The 5,758-nt window shown below is 33.3% G+C and overlaps 1 long non-coding RNA gene across 1 annotated transcript; it reads left to right on the top strand.

Moving 5' to 3' along the window:
* The first annotated feature begins 1,854 nt into the window (after nt 1-1,854).
* LOC142176785 (uncharacterized) lies at nt 1,855-5,758 on the top strand. Its single transcript, XR_012705588.1, has 3 exons — nt 1,855-2,048; nt 2,528-2,581; nt 5,266-5,758. It is a non-coding gene; the product is annotated as an uncharacterized LOC142176785 (long non-coding RNA).

The raw sequence follows: 5,758 nt of genomic DNA on the forward strand, positions 1-5,758 counted from the left end.
TGAATGTTTACGACATACAGTTAGGTTGCATGTAAGGTAATTTTATTGAATTAACTTGTATAATAACTCCTTTCCTATAAACTCGATGCCTATCTACCTTCATAAAACAAATTGACCAAATAATTAGGCCTATTAGATTAAAAGCGAGTATATGAGAATGAAACGAGATGTATAAGCACCAATTGCAACACTTTATATCAATGGTAATTAGAAATAGAATTTGTTAGTTTCATATACAATTCATTCTTTGGCATACATATATATGTTGTATTTGCTAAAAATCAAATTTTTATCCTTTCACTGTGAATTTGAATAGTCTTGGGATGAACATAATTAATACTCGAAAATTATAGTCAACGGGCAATATTTAAAAATTGTGAATTTCTTTTAAAAGAATTTAAAGACATCCCTTGAATATGAATTTCTCAGTATTTTCATATAAAATGTGTAGATACAACAAACAATTTGTGAAAAAATCCCTAATATCATTACAAATATTTTGCGCAATTAGGGATACGTTCGCGTACCCTGATTATATTTTTAAAAGCAAAAATTCGGATTATGCGTACGCGCAATTTCGAGCGAATATTTAATAAAAGGATTTTTTTTAAAGGCGTTAAATTAATTTCATAAAAACCCGCGATGTGCGGTTCAATATTTAAGAAAAACAAATATTCTTGATTCAACACAATTTCGAAAAAATGATTGCTTAATAAATATATTATCAAAAGTTATTGTGTACACGTACGCGTGACACAATTCCGCATTTTTAAATTTATAACACGAATATACGTACGCGTAATTCGATTCAAAGAAGGGTCCTTAATCACAATAAGTAAAAGCGGTAGAAAAATCACGTAACAAAAAGTATTTAATAAAAATCAAGATAATTAAGCCAATAATAAAAACAGTTAAGCGACCGTGCTAGAACCACGGAATTCGGAAATGCCTAACACCTTCTTCCGGATTAACAGAATTCCTTACTCAGGATTTCTGGTTCGCAGAATAATAAACAGAGTCATATTCTCCTCGATTCAGGGATTAAAATTGGTGACTTGGGACGCCTTAAAATTCCCAGGTGGCGACTCTGAAACAAATAAACAAATCCCTTTTCGACTGTCCTTCAATTGGAGAAAACTCCCCACGCGCCCCGCGGGCGCGGAAAAAGGATGTGCGACACCTGTGTGCAGATCTAGATGCCCGAGTGGCAGAGTGAGGGTCCTCAGCTGATTCAGAGGTTACAAGAGATTTCAAGGTAGCTGCATGGCGTTCGCAGCCCTGTTTTCTCCTTCTTATCTTGTTCTTTTCTGCATTTTTCTAGACTTTTGTTGTATCAGACAGTTAGTTATGAGAGGCTCTAGACTCGTGACACCAGATGTCTGGGCTGTGTTGTCTTATGTTTTATTGACTTCCGCATATTTCAGTTGTTTTAAACACTTCTTATGAAAATTGGTATTCAAACCCGTGTTAGAAAAATGATTTTATGAAAGGATATTTGTTATGGTTATATGGTTAGGTTGGCTTGCCTAGTAATGTGATAGGCGCCATCACGACCGGGTATTTGGGGTCGTGACATAATCGGTCTAAAGTTACATTACGTAGTATTCAAAACTATAACTTATTATTAGCGAATTTGAAGATCATTAAAATAGAAAATAGTTAATTTATATTTATATTTATTTCTATATATTAGAAGAGAACGTTTTTCGACATGTATGCTTCAATTCTTTTCAACAAAGTCTGGGGGCATTTAGGTCATTTCACATGACCTCTATACGTGCCCTTTCATGCGATCCGCAGATACTACGTGCAGGTTTTAAGCTATTCCCACATGTACACTTTTCTCGTATCAACGCTGACAGCAGCCCTGCCTTGATAATCTTAAAGTTTTAAATTCTTCTGTTCCTCTTCTTCAGTTCTCTACCGCTGTTTCTTTCTTGATTTTTCCCCATACCTTTTTGTTCTGCTCATGGTAGTTGTCCAGATGATACTCAATCGGATAATTGTAAAAAAAATGAGGGTTTTGTCATCCAATGAAGTTGTTTTAGGTTTTTCCTTTCTGTTTCTTCTCTGATTTTCCTCGCATCCTTTTTCCCTTCTTTTAATTTTTGCCATATCTTCTTTTGGGTTCTGTTCATGAATTTTAATATTGCAACTCGATGGTTGCTGTTTGTTAAATCGAGCAATAAAAAAGTATTTTTTATCTCGAAGCGTGCTGAATTTTGGATTTGGGTTTTCTCGGTTCTTCGCACACTTCTTGATTTCGCAATTTTCTGGTTGATGTATACGCTAAATTGTATAAGTCTTAATTTAAAGGTTTTTATTTATGAAATTATTTGCGAGACACTATCTTTCCCTAACTGGTAGAGACAATATAATCAAATTGGTTGTTGTTTAATCATCACATGTGTAACTGCTTCTAACTCTTAGGTTGTTCTAACTTTTTTATCTTTCTCCTCTATTTTGGTTGGAGTTATCTATTACTGATACTATTTTTTTTCCTGATTTATTCTCTTTGTTATTGCAGTTCTTGCGTTCCATTGTGATTGTCGTGTATTGTGTTATTCAATAGCGCCGAAAGGTAAATTTTCTGACCTTTAATCATTTATGCATAGTATTTAAGTATTTTTCCTGGGTTCTTTACTGCAACCAAAAAGTGTAGAACGAGAAGAATTACACCAATTTAAGTGCTAGAGACAATCATGCATGCCCTATCAGGTAGTTCATGTTTAAGGCTACCATGCTGGAGAAGATCAAGTATTTGTTTGCTTAATTAGTATAGTATTTAGTCTAGATCAAATAATCAAACAACATTGGAAGATAAAACCCCCTTTTTTCTTCTAAATTAAGATCTTCAGAAAGAAATCTAAAACAAACAGATAAGGTGGAAATGAAAATTCCTCCTTCCAAAAAGTGTTGAGAGGTATTGAACTTTCTATTCGTTGTAGATTTAATATGAGATTCAGTTATGTGGAAAAGCCAAAAAATTTGAATGATTACTGTTTGTTAGTGCTTTTGCTAGTAATAGAAGAGCTTAAAGTTTCGACGTATTAGCTTATTGGCATTACATTTGTATCTGAGGGCAATTTGGACTTTAAACATACCTAATGAGACGTGTCCATCAAACCCAAAACTTAACCACTGAATATGTGCCTTATTTATAGCCACACAAAATATATGTGCCTTATTTTATAGCCACACAAAATAAGGCATTATATTTTGTGTGGCTATAAATTAGTTCAACCTTTGGCAGAAACCTCCTCCTGTTATTTACATTACATGTCATGGACGGCTGTTGAGGATATATTATTTCATGTAGTTGTCATATACCAGTATGTAATATACCAGTAACAAGTATGTATTCACCACAACTTAATTTTGCTTCTGTAACTGAGGCGTAGTTGTTAATTTGTATTTTTTCCCATCATTCAGTGACATCCAATAGACTTAGGGTTGCTAAGGTTAACTTATTGTCCACAGAGTAAGATATGGGATTGATATATAGCACTATCAACTTTTCATGACCTCATTTTTCCATATTTCTTCTTAACATATTATATCGTCAGAATTTAGTTTATGATGAGATGCTTTCTTGCCCATCTTATTCTAACCAAAGTAATATGGGATAATAATAATAGGAAGTTGGTGAATATGTTAATCTCCATATAGGACATTCATTTTTACTGGTTGTGCAGCATTCAAATATTTACGTTGTCAAATTATAGTTCTATCAAAGACTTTCTCTAATGGAATTTAGGAAGTTTTCCATTTTTACATAGAGAATATGATTAGTAACTAGACAGTAGAGGAAGTTTTGATTTTTATGTTTACCATTAGATTGTTAAGTGTTGATCAGTGTTAAAAGTTAGGGCATTTGCAAATGAACGAAAGCACTTGTGTTGATCTGGTTAAAGTCAATCTATATGTCTGTATCTTTGTGTGTTGGGATAATTATGAAGTACTGTACTGTGAATAACATAGGATACAAAATATCAATGGTGAAACATGTCAACCTAAAAATAATAAGAAAGTGATAATGATTGAGACTTTCATGTAACCTTACTATCTATGTGGATCTTTGTAAGTTTATAGCATGAATCCCGGTTTGTATCAAATGTACTTGGTGGCCTTTTAACTTATTTGAAAATGCGAGGTTATGCTTGAGCAAGAAACATTCTGATAAGAAACTTATATCAAATTTAAATAAACGGTTTTAACAACTACTCCATCTTACTAAGTGAAATCGAGTGATAATATATCTCCTGCTTATTGTAATTCGGAAGTATTATTAGCACTATGCCAGTGGAAGGATTAAGGATTAGTTATTTCTCCAAAAATTATATTTCAAAATACCTTTAAAAAATTGTATTACAATAATTCTTCATATTGAACAAAAAATTTCTTAAAAGAGGATTGCTCAATGACCAAGAAAAAAGGTTTAGAGAATGAGAAGTTTTAAGAGAAATGTAGAAATTAATCGCAGGGGGAAATTAAATTTCTTTTTATACGAAAGCAGGTAAATTTAGGTGAACTAATAAAAAGACAAACCCAGCAACCTTAAACAATAGTATATATAGGAAAAATAAAGAACTAGAACGTTAAACCGGTTAGAAGAAATTGTTCAACTGGACTAAGAAAGATAATCTTGGTTGCAAGGAAATGGCCTTAGAAGTCATCAGCTTGATCAAAAGCAAACCTGTGTGCCTCTTGCATAGAAGCGTTATTGCAGGACACGAATAAAGCTTCCTTCATTGCTGCTAATCGTTCTTCACTGGAAATGAATTGCTCATAAACTAAGCCCCTTTATTCGCTACTTATAGGTACGTCAACCTGTTGGATATGACACTGACTTGGCAAAAATGTAGGAATGAGAAACCAAAAAGAAAGAAAAGAAAGACATAGTACATGATGCTGACACTTTTCCAATTTTTACGATGTTGCTTGTGTTTTGAATTATATGTCATGTGAGCACAACTCATGGTAGTTCTTATCAAAACTAGTCATGCTTCTCCTCTTTCTCAAAAGAACTTTCAGTTTTGTTGACTTCAATGTTACATTTTCCCCACTGTTTATCAAAACTAGTCATGCTTCTCCCCGTTATAAAGATGTCATCTTTTTAGATGGGTTATGTTAATATGTGATATTTTATATGCCATTTGCAGAGCTACGTACTTGAAATGTTGCAGGATATAATTATTCATAACTATAGCTTACAACTTGCTCATTATGAAAGTTATTGATTCATGTTTCATATATAACTGACAGGATTGGAAGCATCCTTCTTTCTGTTGGACAAGATGATTTCATGCTGAAGCATTGCGCACCCTAGGATATGTTGTAAACCACTAATATTATACGTGTGGAAATTGAGAAATGTAATGCAGTACTTATTACGCGTAAAAACTTTAAGTGTCACCTAGATTTCCCTCTCTTACGGTGTGAAAGAGATATTGATCACCTAAATGCAGAGATATAGATTTTGCAGCAGATAAACTTGAGGAGCAAACAAATGAAAACTCAGAGAAGATGCCTACAGTTAGAGGAAGTTGCTAGAAAAATGCAAAAGATGGAGCAATGTCTAGAGGAAGGTGAAATAGGTAAAATGACATGCTCTGGAAGATATATGTGGTATCTTGTAGTAATGTAGAGAAGTTTAAACTCGAATTTGTGGTAGCATGGAGCAAACACGTTTTAATACGTAAAACACCTCTTGAACTTAGCTCCTGATTATAATGGACGATATGATACTTTCATGTGA

Source organism: Nicotiana tabacum, chromosome 22 (genome assembly GCF_000715075.1).
Source record: "Nicotiana tabacum cultivar K326 chromosome 22, ASM71507v2, whole genome shotgun sequence".
Classification (NCBI taxonomy): domain Eukaryota; kingdom Viridiplantae; phylum Streptophyta; class Magnoliopsida; order Solanales; family Solanaceae; genus Nicotiana; species Nicotiana tabacum.